This window comes from Clarias gariepinus, chromosome 15, assembly GCF_024256425.1.
Source record: "Clarias gariepinus isolate MV-2021 ecotype Netherlands chromosome 15, CGAR_prim_01v2, whole genome shotgun sequence".
In the NCBI taxonomy this organism is placed as follows: domain Eukaryota; kingdom Metazoa; phylum Chordata; class Actinopteri; order Siluriformes; family Clariidae; genus Clarias; species Clarias gariepinus.
Window position 1 is genome coordinate 9,815,001 of NC_071114.1, and position 17,411 is coordinate 9,832,411.

Below are 17,411 nucleotides of genomic sequence, written 5' to 3' on the forward strand. Positions count from 1 at the left end.
GGGCGGCCATGTCTCAGCCTCCATCACTCTCAGTACTGGAGCCCCCCAGGGTTGTGTTCTGAGCCCCCTGCTGTACTCTCTGTACACCTCTGACTGCGTGGCCACTACCAACTCCACCACCGTCATCAAGTTTGCTGACGACACTGTCGTGGTGGGCCTGATCACCAACAACGATGAGACGGCCTACCTGGAGGAGGTTGAAAATCTGGAGAACTGGTGCCAGAGAAACAATCTCCTTCTGAACGTCAGCAAGACAAAGGAGCTGAGAGGAAGAGGAACTACCAGACCCCCATCATCAACAGGAGCCCAGTGGAGAGAGTGGACAGCTTCAGATACCTCGGTGTTCACATCACGCAGGACCTGACATGGTCCTGTCACATCAACACCGTGGTAAAAAAGGCCCGGCAGCGTCTGTACCACCTCAGACGCTTGAGAGACTTTAGACTGCCCTCCAAGGTGCTCAGGAATTTCTACTCCTGCAACATAGAGAGCATCCTGACGGGAAACATAACGACCTGGTTCGGGAACAGCACCATGCAGGACAGACGAGCTCTACAGAGGGTGGTGCAATCAGCTGAGCGCATCATCCGCATCGAGCTCCCTGACCTGCACTCAATCTACACCAAGCGGTGCTGGACCAAGGCCAGGAAGGTCGTGAAGGACCTCAGCCATCCCAACAATGGACTGTTTACTCTGTTGCAGTCTGGGAAGCGATTCCGCTCCCTGAGGGCCAACACAGAGAGACTGAGGAGGAGCTTCTTCCCGCAGGCGATAAAGTCTCTCAACCACACCACTAGGCAAAACTAACACAATATTTTCACAATTCTCACAATCAATCAATCAATCTTTATACATCCATGGACACTATGGACAACTCCACGCACATCACATCTACACTACATGTTCACGTTTACATTCTGGACCATTACACAAAGTCACTTTAATAACCATTGCACAAAGTCACTTTTTCTATGCATACTTGCACAAAATTATAGTTCTATGTGTACAATATATTTTTATTTTCAGGTTCTATTTTTTCTAGTTAAATTTTTATTTAAATTTTCTATCATATTTCTTCTATTGATATTTATTACTTATAAGTTTTAATTCTCTTTTTAAGGTCACTGGCGGTCGTATAAGCATTTCACTACATTTCGTACTGTGTATGACTGTGTATGTGACAAATAAAATTTGAATTTGAATATAAAACATCCCTCATCCTTGTTATCCCTACGTCCATCCATTTTTTAAAATATATTTCTTTTTCTTGTTTTAATACATTTTTGTTTAAGAACAGAAGTTGATTTAAAATGCTTTCTCTTCCTTGTGGATTAAATATGATTCTCTTTAGAAACATTCCCCAAGCATTAAAAATTTAAGGTAATTTTTCTGTCATCCATGGTTTTGTTTTCATCCATTATACTGCATCTCCCATGTTAAAATTCCCACATTTATTTAAGAAATACTTCATAGTCTTTTTCCACTCAAATTTATCTTTATCTTGAAGGTACTTGTTTACTACTTTAATTCTCATAGCATTTTTCCTCAGTTCTATGTCCATTAAGCCTAAACCACCTTTGCTTACTGTTCCTATAATTGTACTTTATGCTATTTTGCCGGTTTGCCCTCCCATAAAAAGTTAAGAAAGCATTTTTTCAATCTCTTTTCTATTCATGGGGGCATTTCAGACACATATAAAGCATACCAGAGCTTGAAGACCATTAAAACATTTAGAATTAGAACCTTCCGCTTTAAATTCAAATTTCTTAATTTCCAAAAGTTTAACCTTCTTTCTATTTCCATAGCCATGTTCTCCCACATTTCATCTCTTACTTTTTTCTAATTTTTCCCCATTAAAACTGCTAGGATCTTCATTTTCTTCTAACAGTCAGTTAGAGTTTTTGCTTTGCCCATTCTCAAGTACACCGTCTTATCTTTATTTATTTTGCTGCCGAAACCTTTGCAATAGTTAGTAACAATCTTCATTAGTTCCTTTGCACAGTTTTTCCCTTTTATAATCATTGTTGTGTCATCTGCATATTGGAAGATTTTACCTTCAGCCTTATTTCCTTCAATTTCTATCCCTATTATTTTCCCGCTTTCTTTTATTGCTAAACCCAAAGGTTCAGCAGCGAGGGAGTACAGTAGGGACGATAGGGACATCCTTGTCTTATGGATCTTGAAACTTTGAAGCAATCTGTTACAAATCCACTGCATTTTATTCTTGTCAGTGCTCCCTTATATAAAATTCTGATCCAATTAATAAAATTCTCTCCAAAATTAAAACGTTTAAAAACCTCAAATAAATATCCATGCTCTACCCTATCAAAAGCCAGACTAATTATGTATCCATCTTCTTTTTTTCTTTTATGTATCCTATCATATCTTTAATGCTCATCGTGATGTCTGCTATGTCCCTTCCCTTTATTTCATACGCTTGGTTTGTTTGTATTATACTTGGGGGTCACCTCTTTGAGCCGGTTTGCTAAAACTTTTTCTAGGATTTTAAAATCTGTAACTTTTTAAGTTTGTCCTTTTATCTTTTCCTTTATAAACCAGTTTCATTAAGCCAATTCTCATTCTTTCGTTTACTTCATCTTTTTCCTTAATTTCTTTAAAAACCTTTCCTAAGATCTTTGTTAAGGCTCCTTTAAAACATATAAAAAAAAAGCGCCCAATCCATCTATTGCTGGACTCTTTTTTCTATTCAATTGATTTATTGGTCTTTCTATTTCTTCCTCTTTTATTTCTTGGTCGCATTTTTTATCCTCTTCGCTCACCTTTGCCTTTATCTAAACAAGTAATTTCTGTTTTTCCTTTTTGTCCACTCCCCTTGTGCTTAACAAATCCTCGTAAAATTTCCTTACTTCTTTTTAGAATGTTTTCATTCCCTTCTACTATCTCGCCGTTATTTCATCTTATTTGTTTAATCATTTCAGCTCTTCCTCTATTTTTTTCTAAAAAAAAAAAAAAACTTTGTGCATTTTTCTCCCTCTCCTACATACTTCGCTTTACTGCTTAGTTTCGCCCCCTCGTATTCTTTTTCTTCTAATTCTTTCAGTTCTCATTCTATTTCCTTAACTTTTTGTATGTCTTTGTTCGTTTTGTTCAATTCTGCTTCCAAGCTTTCTTTTATTCTTTTTTCTTTAGATTTTTTGCATTTCTGCAAGAATCGACAATATTTTATAGAGAATTTTTTTAAATTAAAAATGTTATGTTCTCCCACCATATTCTTTTATTTTCCTTATACATTCCATTTTCCTTTCCCTTTTTTATGATTTCTGTAACCTTTGAAACATAATCTTCACTCTTTAAAATTTTTGTATTTAAGATCCACACACCCGACCCTCTTTGCATGTTACTCCAGGCTATTTTAAAAAATAAGAGCTTGTGATCACTATAGCTAGTTTCTTCATATTTGATTTTGTCAATGAAATTTTCCACATTACTTGTGTGCACAGTACATAGTCAATTCTCGATCTACATATAAAATTCCCCACCATTTGTCTTCTTGAATACTCTTTTTCCCCCATTCCTTTCTCTCCACACATCTATTAAGTTGTTTTCATTCATGAGTTCTTTTAGTTCTTTTATCCCTGTATCTGTTTTAAAAACCAATAATTCTGCCATGTCCTGCTTACTAAAGACCGTGTTAAAGTCTCCCATCATTAATTTTTTTTTATATTTCCTTATAATATTCCTCAAGTTCTTTTTTTCTTTTTCTTCTGTTGGTGCGTTTATATTTACTGAAGTTATTTCGCGTCCTTCATAGTTTGCTTCTATTACTATACATTTCCCCATCTTGTCTTTATATACCATTTTGCTTGTGTTAAAAATATTTTTTCTTATTAAAAAATCTACCCCTCTTTCAAGTCTTCCATCCCCATTGTTATATAGGATATCTCCTTCCCATTCTCTTTTATAATTTTTCATGACACTTTCTCTCCAGTTCATTTCCTGCAAAGCAATAACGTCTTCCTCTTTACATTTCCCTTTCACTTTTGCAAATTTTTTTATGCTCATTAAGCCCTTTGCATTGAAAGTGACACAATTTTAAACCATAAAAAGAAAGAAAATTAGATGCCAAAAAAACATTACTCTTTTTCTTCTTCCTCCAGTCCTCTCAACCCTTCATACTTATTTCATATTGTCCATCCCAATACTTGTCATTAATTTTTTCCTTGCATGTTCTTAATTCGGCTTTACCTTTAAGGTTCTTCATCTTATTTGTCCTCTCTCCTCTTTGTCTTTTACCAAATTGTCTGTTGCAGTCTCTTCTCCGTTGTCCATATCTTCACTTTGATCTTTTATTTCTTGTTTATCTTTTCCCACGTTGTCAAGTGATCTATCCGATGTTTCCATTTCTGTCTCTTGAGTGTCTCCCTCCTTTGTCTGTTCCTTTTCTTTTCTCTCTCCACTTTCCTCCGCTGTAACTTGCTCTTTATTTCTTTGATCTTTAGGTCTGACATTGTCCAAGGCATTTTCACTGCATTCAGTCAAAACTTTTTGTGTCGGAGCCTCCTTGTCCTTTTGTGCACTGCTCAGTTCATCTCTGGTTTGACCACTTTGTTCCGCTGTGACCAAATCCGCTTGCTGTTCGCTGTTTCGTTCATTTATCTGCCCATCTACCCACTGCTCTTCCTCCTCCTCTTCTTCTTTCTCCTCGCTCCTCATTCCACATTTGTTTAAAACCAAGTTACAATCCGGGCACTTTACTGCATTGCACTCTTGCGAAGTGCCCTCTCCCTTCACATTTGAAGCACTTGAAATCAGGACAGTCTTTGACCATGTGATCCGGACTCATGCACAGGTCTTCATCTGATTGCTGTGCATCACCTGGAAATACTGCGGACCTTCTGCTGTTACAATTTTTGTGCTGTATGGAAGGGACGTAACTTCTTTTGGAAACCGCACTCTTACAAACCTTGTCCCGTCCTCAATGCTGGTGCCCGGATAGACCATTCTTTTAATTTTAGATTTTGGGAAAACTCCCCAACTGTCCAATTTGTTTAAGATTTCCTCATCAGCAGTGTAAGCGAACAGATGCATAAAGGAAACAACGTAATCCCTGCTTTGTAGTCTTTTTATTTTACAGTTTTCTCCTTTTACCGTCAATCCGTCAGTTAAAAGTTCTATGTCGTTTTCATTTTCAAAGGTTATTTCATACTCCTTCGTTTGTTTTAGTCTCACCGCTAAAATCCTTCCTTCGTCGATCCGCTCCACCACTGCCTTGATGATATCCACAGCTCTTGCTTCCTTTGCATGTCCCACGTCCACGGTTACAGTTGCTTCTTTTGAGTACACTGTTTCCACTCTCCTTCATTACTTCTTTTTGCCTTTCTTTTCCACCTCGTCGCTGAGCCAGTCCATTTTCATTCTCACGCCATGTGTTGTCCGCCATTTCTGTGTCAGTTATCCTTAATCCATCCATAACGGAAAGCAAAAACGAAGAAAAGCAGTAATGCTGCTGGGAGGAAGGGCAAAAAATATCTGACAAACAAACACCAAAAAAAGGCGGTCTCCCATCCAAGTACTAACCAGGCCTGAGCTCTGCTTAGCTTTGAGATCAGATGAGATCGGGCGCTCTTTTTTTTTTATTGAATTTTGAGTTTACAACATTTTACGACCTCTTTCCCAAATCGCAACAAAATAAGGTAGTCACCACACACCACAGCCAGTTATTACTTAAATTTATTCTGATATAAAAGATATCAACATAAATAATAAATATATATAGTAAGCAACCTATTGACCGGGGAATGTACAACAATTATGACAACAGTCCAACCAAACCCGGTCTGTGAAGCTGGCCTAACGACGGTGGTGAACTCCCGAATTCCTCACATCCCGTTCATTCTTGGATAGCCTCAAATAATCCCAAAGCAACCAAACGACCGAAGCTCAGCTAATGCTTCCTCCTTCACCATCTCTGTCCCAGTCTTCTTAAAGTGCTCTGATTGGATTCAGGTGTGTACCTGCTCTCCGTCAGCCAATCGCCTGCAACTCCGACATCACCAGTTATTCACTGGAACCGTCACATACCCCCCTTTGAAAGAGATCCGTTCCAAGACGGATCAAAAACAAAAAAAACAAGCACCCTCACCACAATAACCTTAGAAATTATGCAACTATACACATCATTACACAACCTCTGCCCTTAGTACCACATGATTTTTACAATTCTCTCCATTCTGAATTCTGCTCCAGCACCGACCTGGCTGGCATCTACTTGTAATTTAAATGGCATATCCAGTCTCGGTGCAGCTAGAACAGGAGCAGTCATCAACAATAATTTAACATTTTCAAAGGCTCTCTGACAATTTTCACTCCAATAAAATTTCACTGAGCTCTTAAGCAAATCAGTCAATGGAGAAACTACAGTCGAGAAATTAGAACAGAAACCCCGATAGTAACCAACTATCCCCAGAAAGCACATAAGTTCTTTCTTGGTAGAGGAAGAAGGAAACTGCTGAATGGCTAATACTTTGACCTGAACTGGACACACTTTACCTTGACCAACCACTTTTCCCAAATAGCTTACGGTAGCCTTAGCAAACTCGCATTTAGCCAAGTTAACTGTAAGGCATGCCTCTGCCAAGCGAGTTAATAAAGCTCGCAAACAGACTAAATGTTGTTCCCAGGTTTCACTAAAAACAATAAGTTAAAAGTTCTATCCAACAGAACATCCAATTTCTGAAGCGTCTCTGAATTCTTCAATCGAGGAAGCAACACACAATCTTCAGGAACAACTATGTCCTCATTACCAACCATTTCTCTCATCCCTCTAAAAGACTCAAAAGAAGCAGCAGCCACCGGGGAAACTGATTGACCTTCAGAACTTCGAGAATAATAAGCTTTAAGCAAATTCACATGGAAACACTGCTTAGACTTTCGCCAACCTGGGGTCGCAACTTGATAATTCTCATCAGACAACTTCCGAAGAACAGTATAGGGCCCAGAAAACAAAACGACGATCCAGAGGACGGTAACAAAATCAACACCTGATCACCTGGTGTAAAGACACGATTCTCAGCATGCTTATCAAAGTGTTTCTTCATCTTCTCTTGTGCCACAGCGAGATTTTTCTGTGCACTCAGTCCAGCCAACAATAAAGGTCTACGAAAACCATTCACATAATCTACCAATTTATGCAGAGGATCTCCTTCACTTAATCCCTCACGCAAAACAGAAAGAGGTCCATGTACACGATGACCAAAAATAAGTAATTTGGGCTAAACCCCAAACTCTCTTGCTGTACTCCCCAGCGAGTAACAGCCAGGGTAAACCCTCCTCCCAGTCACGGTTTAGTTTCACACAGTAAGCACGCAAAAGTGACTTCAAAGTCTGGTGAAAGCGCTCAAGCAATCACTGACTTTGAGGATGGTAAACGGACGACTGATTATGTTGCCCTTTAAGCACCTTCAAAATTTCAGCAAACATTTGTGACGTGAATTTAGTACCATTGTCACTCTGGATAATTGTAGGTATACCAAAAATAGCTATAAACTGAGTTAAAGCTTTCACAACCGCTTTCGTAGTGATTTTTCGAATAGGATAGGCTGCTGGATAGCAAGTTGCCTGGCACATTACTGTCAACACACACTGTAAAAAGTAATTGCTGAATCTACTTAAAAAGCTTGTAAATTGAACTAACTGTAGAAAATTTGTTAATTTAACTTGATTAGATTAGTAGTGTGAACTTTTTGGTGGATGCAGTGGTTAAACTAAACAAATTTAGTACATAGTACTTAAGAGTGTTGAGTGTGTTGTATTGAAGGCATGTACGCTGTTGCAAATGTATGTTAGTACATAGTAATAGAAAGTACAATTAGAAAATTAAGTTGATAATAATTAAATTATTTATCCACTTAAATATTTGTATATTTATAAAAAAAATTATATATTTATAAAAACTATAAACATAATTATATATATAAAATGTTTTTGATACTATGTGTATAATATTATGTACATATGGGATATTTTCCAGCTTATGTTTTCAAATTTACATTAGAGACACACAAATGTTTATGCTCTTTTTTTTTTTTTTTTTTTTACCATGTGTGTGTGTGTGGAGAGAATATGAGGGACACAAATATTTATGTTCCTTTTACCACGCGCGCACGCGCACACACACACACACGTGCACTCTTCTAAATCTTCTAATTTCTAAAACGCGCTTTCGTCTTGCGCATGCGTAATACGGCGGAACACAGGTGTTTGGAGAGGACATTGACGAGGAAGAACTTGAACAGGCTGAACGGCACGTTTTCGGGATGTGGTGGCACAAGAAGTACAGTAAGTATATTCATGATGACCTGTTTATAAACCCCAGTGTCATTGTATTGCTCATTATAAACTTAAATACAATGTTCATTTGCTAGTTTTGAGGGAAATACATAAAAGGTACATTGAAGTAGTTTTATGTGGAATGCGACCAATGGCTTACTAGCTACAGTACGTTGCAAAAATCTATTTTTTTTTTTTTTTTTACGGAACACTTGTTTCATTCACAGCTTATGAGCTATTTTAATCGGTTTTAAGTTCATAGTTTATCATTAATGATGTGTAAAACCCCGTGCGGCCTTCATGAACATTCTTTCTAGAACGTTCGATCCGCACGTGTCGTTCACATGGAAATGAACGACACGATGTCTGAATAAGAATATCTTAATTAACAAGCATGTAACCTATTTTGTGTTTTTTATTTAATGTATGCTTATTTTGGGGGCTTAAATTTATGCAATTCATGCAGTGAAAGTGTAAGTTCTGTTTGTTTTCGTGTGAAAAGAGGGCTCGGCTGTTGAAACACTTCAGATTAGAACATGGAAGCTACACTAGAAGTACTCCAATTCCAAGTCTCTACACAGATTGTCTGTGCTCATTCAAATCATTTAATGCACTAAGGGTGCAATTAAAAAAAAAAATTATTCATATCAGACACATGGCAGCCAATCCAGTCCATGTGATAACGTCCTTTTAATATTTCACTGTCCATTTTGCAGTTTTGAGGAGCCCTGCACTGAGTCTATTTTTTTCGCATTTGCAGCAGCATCTTAACAATCATGAAACTGTGCAGTGTCCATACAACAACTGCAATTTTGAGAGCAATGTCTACTCTACATTTAAGAAGATATTTATAAGAATGTCAGTAACCAAACAGATCTCATCCCTTATGTAAAAGGAGGATGAGATCTGTTTTGTTACTGGCAAACATGATCTTTTGTGTTCAGCAGAACTAAGACATTTATACAGTTTGGAACTACAAGTAAATGAGAGTAATGAGAGCACGTAAATTATAATTTTTGGGTAAATTATCTCTTTAACCACTTTTCAGATTAATATTTAATTTATACTTGCACATTTTGGTAAAAAGTAATTGTTTAATGTCAATTTGTCAATAATTTTTTTTTCTTTTAGATTCTTACAGAGTTTAGTCGCATATCTGGCAAAAATCTGGAATCAGAATTCTTTCAAAAACTGGACACATTCACACAACGTTTCTTCGATATCTTTAGGACTAAAGGTGGAGACATTGGCTCCAAACTTAAGAAGATTCTGCACCAGATTGAAAATGATGTAAGCTCCTCAGTCACATCACAATTTTTTTTTATATTAAAACAACTCTTTTGCTGCTGTTCTTTGCGTTAGGGTCATGAGCTCTATGAAGTAGTAATTTTTTTTCATAACTTTGCAGAAATCCAACATCAGCATGAGATGAACCGCCTTACTTCATGGACTACCATTCCTTCTCGGGGAGGACCACAAAGATTTTTACAAGACCTGTTTTGTAAGTAGTATTGTCTGTAATGTGATTCTTATTTAACATTCAAATAGCTTTTTAAACAGTTTTGAGATCTGAAACAAAGTAAGTGGTAGGCACGGACCCGGGAAAAAAAAAAAAAACCTGGGACCGAATTTGTCAACGCCTGGGGTAGAGAAAAGAAAATTAAGATAAATTAAGAAAAAAGACAGTAAGAAGACGAATTTTATATTACATAAAGAAAAGAAGTGAAAAACAATAGTAAGAAGGACCAAAGGCAGGAGGTTGGAAAGGACAGACACAACAGAAATAGTAAGGTAAAAAAGTAAAATACAGTACAGTAAAGTAAAATAAATTACAGAAAGGAGATTAGATTGAAAAAAATGGATATTTATATTTTTTGACATTTATAGGTGATAAAAAAATCAGTAAATTCTTCTCCATAATTATGCATTTTAAATATCAAATTGTTAGTTTAATAATAGGTCTTAATTTATATAGCTGGCCTTCCGTTTGATTTATTGTCTTTTCATTTAGTGATTTGAATGTCTGTATTCTTTCCTGCATCCACTGATGTGTCCTGATTGAAAAGGCCTGTATATTTAAAACATACAGTATTATGGTGTTATTTAATGTAGTTTTACATATTAATGTGTGTATCTGCTCTTAAAGATGTTGAGTGTTTGCAAGCTCTGCTTTTGACCACTTTGTAAAGATGTTTTTTTTTTTTTAAAAAAGAGAGAAGAATTTTATTGTCCTTTATTTTAAGTGCATTAATGTGCTATTTTTTGTCTAAAATGTTTTTGGCAGGCCATGTTGACAGGCATGCGGTAAGTAATGTCTGAAATAAATCTTGTTTTATAGAACAAATAAACATTCTAGTGTCATGCCAAATCTTTTGTGTCTTTGTATTCTCAACTTAGAACTTTGAGTACACCTTGCTTGAGAAATTTAAGGCAATCAGTTTCCATAGATTCTTCTAGTAAAATGAACAAGCAGGCATGTTAAAAGAACTGTTTTGTTTGAGTTCAGCTTATAAGGCTCAACTTAAAACTGTAAGTTAGCTTAACTTTTGAAATTTAGTTACCGGTACTGAAGTTTTATGGTAACCTCTACAAATACATAAGTTAACTCTACAAAGTTGAGGTAAGTAGTATTAAGTCAAAACTTATGACCTAATTTGCTTGAGAATTTTGAGGCAATCAGTTTCCATAGCTTTTCTAAGTAAATTCAACTTATTACTTTTTACAGTGCATATGCACTCCCCGATTTAGATGGAGGCAGAGGTCCCACACAATCAATTATCAGATTTTCAAACGGTTTGCTTGTAACAGCTATAGGACTTAAAGGCACTGGTTTTAATGACTGATTCGGCTCTCCATTTACCTGGCAAATATGACACACTCTAATAAAAGCTGAAATATCCTTTTTCATATGGGGCCAATAAAATGGCGTAAAATTTGGTCATAGATCTTCTTTACTCCAAAATGTCCAGCAATTTGACCATGTGCCTGATGCAGTACTACATCTCGGAATTGCCTCGGCACCACTACTTGAATTATACACTCATCCAACAAATCCTTCTTACAGGGAACATACTTCCTTAGAAGCATCTCATCCTGGATGAAACATCCACTAACAGCACTTCTTGCCTCCTGAGGAGAAATAGCAGTATCAAACAACTTCTGCAACTCTGGGTCTTTCTGCTGCTTGTTTACCAACTCCCTATAAGAAATGGGTAAAAGGTTAGACAAACTAGGCACAACATATTTTGATCTCTCTTTTTTTTTTCAGATAACCCCTCCCGACTTCTTGCACGCGTCACCACACAAGCCGTAAAAACTTCAGGGAAATTTTTATGCAGAACGTCGGAGTTCTCCGTAACCGGAATAGGCACTACCTCAGGAGGTGGAATCACATCTCGCCATACCCTACCTCCAGCCAAACTATTGCCCAAGATAACATCAACCCCATCAACTGGCAAGGATGAACAAACTCCCATGGATACTTCTCTACAGATCAGCTCAGAAGTCAGATGTACCCTATGCAAGGGAACAGAAAGAGTGTTTAATCCAATTCCTCTAATCAGAACATTCCTTCCTTCACTTCTCACTTTAGAAAAAGGCAGAACAGATTCAACAATGAAAGTTTCTGATGAGCCAGTATCTCTCAAGATTTTTAACTGATCTTTTAATTTCAGAATTTGGTAAAGCCCATCCTATTTTCATTAAAACCACCCTTTTTTTTTGGCCTCTAGTTTTTTTTTGCTCAAACTCAATCTCACATTGTCTAAGCTTATTTTCGTTTCTGATTTTTTCCATCTCCAGTTCATAACATGTTAACTAGTTTCTTTAATCATATCTTTATCATGAAGCTGCTGCAGCTGTAAAAGCTCTTTTCTTTGCTCGAAAGATAAACCAGAGAAAATATCAAATGAACCTTTTACAGCCATGTCACATTTTCCTTCTGGATTGGCCATCATAAGGCCATTTTCACATAGTCAGTTTTTTACAACAGAACGTAGTTGCTTTTTCTGTAATTTCTTATCCACTTCACCAATTTTAAAATGATCTATAAGCTCCCATAATTGTTGTTTAACAAAATAATTTAATACATGCTTTGATGGCTCTTTAATAAATTCTTCTATAGATGCCATTCTGTTTTCATAAAATGTTACCAAATACAAAGCAAGTGTATCTATCTCCTTTTCGAAACACAAAACAGGTGAAACAACTATTCACTCTCCCCCTTCTAAACTGCCTACCAACTATGGAAGTAAATTTTATTTTATTTTATTTTATTTTATTTTATGTAACTTTACTTCCTTTTAAGGAATAAATGGTAGCCCATATGAAAGTATTCAGAAATGTGTGTGCGAAGCTGCACGTATAGGCCTGAGATTCTGCTTGCATAAACAATCTGATATATACATTGAGGGCCCTAGACTGGGGAAGCTGATGAACCCCAGATGTTTAGGATGACATCGTTGCATGTAGAATGAATTATTTTGTCCTGGTTGACTATATAAGTGGGGAGCCGGGACAGTGTTGCGATTCTGCAGTCTCCCCCGGCCGTTATTGCATGATAAATAAAGGTCGTGATCTTCTGAAACCAAAGCCTGGGTCTTCAATCAATTTCCACGACATCTTGGCGCTGCGAGCAAGGGTGGCGAAGGGGCAAAGGTGTGGCTGATCACCGTGGGCATCCTTGGCGGGCAGCACAAACAGGTAGCCACCTAAAAAAGGTAAGCAACTTTTGCTTATATACTTAGTTTGTGTTGTTTGCTGGGATAACCCGTGGTGGTAAGGACACCTGATAAAGACCTCTCCAAATTAAGTAGTCTCTACATGGGCTTTGGTTCCAGAAAGAAATGCATGAATCAGCTTACTAACTGTTCTGTTGTACTGTTGTACAAATGGGCCCCAAGCAATCCATCACCCACAGTCCAGCCAGCGGCAGTTACTGCGATGACAGCACCAGCCACATTCTCTCCAAACTCAAACCAGATGCCTGCGTCTGTCATTAACGTTTTCACTCAAAAGCCAGGGCCGAGGGAGTGGAGAGCCAATCAACAACAGAGAGGACAAAGGAACCCTCAGTCTAGCTTTCCCCCAGGCGTATGTTGGGGGTGTGGACAAGCTGGACACAACCGATCACACTGCCTTTCCCTTCCATGGGAATTTTGATGTTCCAAATCCACACACACTGCTGACTAATGTCCCTCCCTATGCCAAGTACTTTACTGTGATTGATCTTTGTTCAGCTTTTTTCAGTATTCCAGTGGCGGAAGAGAGTAGGTATTTGTTTGCGTTTACATATGCGGGTAAACAATATACATATTGTAGGATGGCACAAGGATTCAAACACTCTCCAAATATCTTTAATCAGGTGTTAAAAGCTGATTTATCAGATTTAATAATGGAGAGTAACCTGCTGCAATATATGGATGATCTCGTAATCTGCTCATCCTCTTTAGAAGCATGCCATAGAGATTCCATTAAAGTGCTCAACAAGCTTGCACAGGGAGGTCATAAAGTGTCTAAAGCTAAGTTGCAATACTGCAAGCCCCAAGTTGAATATTTAGGGCGGCAAATTTCTCATGGTTCAATAGCCATAGCGCCTACCCAGTTAGAAGGCATAAGTAAAGCACCGTTACCACAAAGAAGAAGAAGTGCAAAATCTAAGTGCTCCCTTAAAGTGGAACACAGATGCACTGTTAGCTTTCGAATCCATCAAAAAAGAAATGCAGACAGCACCTACCTTAGGTATACCTGATTATACCAAACCGTTCTATCTGTATGTGGCTAACCGAGCTGACGGATATGCCTCAGCTGTGTTGATGCAGGAAACCTGCAGTGGTAGGAGAAAACAGCCCCTAGCTTACTACAGCACTAAGCTAGATAATGTAGCACAAGGTTATCCGCCTTGCTACCAACAGGGTCTTGCAGCAGTACATTATGCATATGACAAAGCATCCACTTTGACTATGGGTTACCCAGTAACTATTTACACACATCATAAGGTGGTAGAATTAATAGAACAAGGGAAATTTGTTCTTACTCAAGCTCGCATTCTAGCATATTCTTCACTGCTCACATATCCTGACATTACTATAAAGAGGTGTGACACAGTTAATCCCGCTGAATTGATTCCTTTATTTTTTGAAGGAGTAGCTCATGATGGTGTGGTGAATTCATTGTCATTTACCAGGTTACGGCCTGATCTTGAGTCTAAACCTATAGCTGAAGCAGAAGTCACTTACTTCATTGATGGATCTAGTTTTAGAGACCATGTAGGAAGTCACACTGGGTATTCAGTAGTAATGAAGGATGGAGAAGATTTTAAACCTGTTTTGTCTCAGCACTGTTCACAACCGTGTTCGGCTCAGTTAGCCGAGCTAAAAGCACTCACCGCTGCTGGCCAATTAGCCAAAGGACTAGTGGCAAATATTTTTACAGATTCAGCCTATTCGCATGGTGTATGTCATCTGTTTGGAGCAGTGTGGAAACAAAGAGGGTTTAAAAGAAGCGATGGAACTCCCATTCAGCATGCTGAGCAAATAAGTAAGCTAATGTCTGCTATGATGCTACCTAAAAGATTGGCTATCATTAAATGTCAGGCCCATAAAAAGGGAAATGATTATATCACTAAGGGTAACAACATAGCAGACTTAGAAGCAAAGCAAGCATCTAAGTGTCAACTAGCTGTACAAGTGCCAATAGTCCTTATAGAACCGCAGCCCCAGTTGGAGGATATTATTCGGATTCAACAGCAAGCAGGACCGTATGAGCATTCTATGTGGCTCCAGAGGGGAGCTCAGAAGGATGCACAGAGTATTTGGCGTTCACATGAAGGTCTGATCATAGCTCCTACAGCGTTGTTAAACATTTTGATTTCAGATGCTCATGGATTTGACCATTGTGCTAGAGGAGAGGTTGTAAGGAAAATCAAGCAACAAGGATATTGGTCTCCATATCTGCATGCTATGGTAGATGAGTTTCTAGCTTCATGTGAGATATGTGCTAAGCATAACGTTAGAAAGGGAACAGCGACACCTATTGGTCATATACCGGTACCAGAGGGACCTTTTAAGCACTTGGTTATGGATTATGTGGACATGATAAAGTGTGCTCGAGGCAAGAGATACATGCTTGTAGTAATTGACAGATTTAGTAGATGGGTAGAAGCAATGCCATCTGCTGATGAAGGGGCAGGAACAGTTGTGAAATTCCTCACAAGAGAGGTGATACCTAGGTTTGGAATTCCGTCAGAAATCAGTTCAGACAACGGATCCGCGTTCATTCAGAAAACGGCAAAGCAGGTATTACAACAGTTGAGAATAAAGCAAAGATTTGGGTGTGTCTATCATCCGCAGTCTCAAGGTATGGTAGAGAGAATAAATGGAACGCTCAAAGCTAAACTTAACAAGATTTGTGCTAGTACAAAACTGGGTTGATGCTTTACCTCTTGCACTAATGAGTTATCGCATGCAAATTAACAGAAATACCCACTTAACCCCGCATGAAATGCTTACGGGTCGACCCATGCCTGTGCCATTTTGTAGAGGACCCTATAAAGGCCCACCTCTAGAACAATTACAACTGGAACTCAGATCATATATAAAGAAACTAACTGCCATACATAAAGCCATTTATGTGCAGGAAAAAAGCAAGGAGCTGGAGGAAGAGAAAGACGCGTCGTGTCCCATCACTCCAGGAGACCAGGTCTATCTGCGTGTGTTCAGGAGGAAGTGGCACGAACCCAGAAGGGAGGGGCCATACAAGGTCGTAGCAGCCACCCCCACAGCAGTCCAAGTGGAAGGCAAAACCACCTGGTATCACTTAAACCATTGCACAAGAATCCCTAAAGTAAGTAATGCTTACCCGTAAGCATTTCATTCTTCCTCCAGCACTGCTCGCCTCATCCCACCATCTCTTAGGGATCGAGGGCGGCATTCATCCAGGCTCTTTTCTGTTCTGGCACCTAGGTGGTGAAATGAACTTCCTCTAGATGTCTGTACATCAGAGACTTTGACTATCTTTAAACGACGACTCAAGACGCATCTGTTTCTCCAGTACTTGGACTAACCCCCCGAAAAAAAAAAAAAAAAAAAACTCAGATGTGTTGGACTAATGGTACTTAATTATTAACCTAGTTAACCCAGTGTAAGTATGTATCCAATGTTGTAAACATTAAAGCACTTTAATGTGCAGAAGAAGAAGAAGACCCAACACCCGACAATGATAACGTATAAGGTCTTGAAATCTGTGTAACGGGGTGGAGGAAATAAAGAAGAAGAATGGGGAAAATAGAGTGGGCAGCATACCTAATGATCATTATTTTCCAGGTATTAAATCAAGCTGTGGTCAGCTCACCTCTACCAAGATCCAACCAGACTTCCCAAGAATTAACCTTACAGCAAGTAAATGTTGGTCAAAAGGTTCTTAGTTATCAATCTATGGGCAGGAAAAAGGAAAAACTCTTAAGCATGGCACAAAGTAATGAGTGGTATAAATGTGCTGCCCACACAGCCCAGGAAAATAAAATAACTAGTTGTTTGGTTTGTACTCCATCACCATTAGAAAAGGTTATAGTGGTACCCAATCCATATGACTTTAGACATTGTGCAAAATTTACCCAACAGTTTTGTCATCTACATGTCTTCCGAAGACCTCTGTGTCCAGCTGAATGTTTAGCAATATTGAGTAGTCCAGATTACTTTAATAACTTACATACACCTGAATTGAATGGTGCCAGCAGCTAGATGTAAGAATTGAGGAAAAAAAGATAGAAATCCCCTCTGAGTATGAAATAGATTATGCCCTTGAGTATGAATGTTTCAATAAAACAGTGGGAAATAACAGTGTGGGAGAATTTCAAGGTAATTGTATGATAATGTGGCATCTGGACACTGGCTCTTTTACACGAATGGATGTTTATAAGAAAACTACACTTCATGCAACAGTCACAGTGCAAGGTAATATAACTATAACACATAGCTGCATGAATCAAACATTATTGTTTCCCTTAAAGTTCCGTTATGATGACCAATCAGTACCAGTAGCTGATTTTTTCTGGCTCTGTGGAGGAACATTATTGAGGGCAACATTACCAAAAAGTTGGAGAGGAATCTGTGCTAGAATCCGGA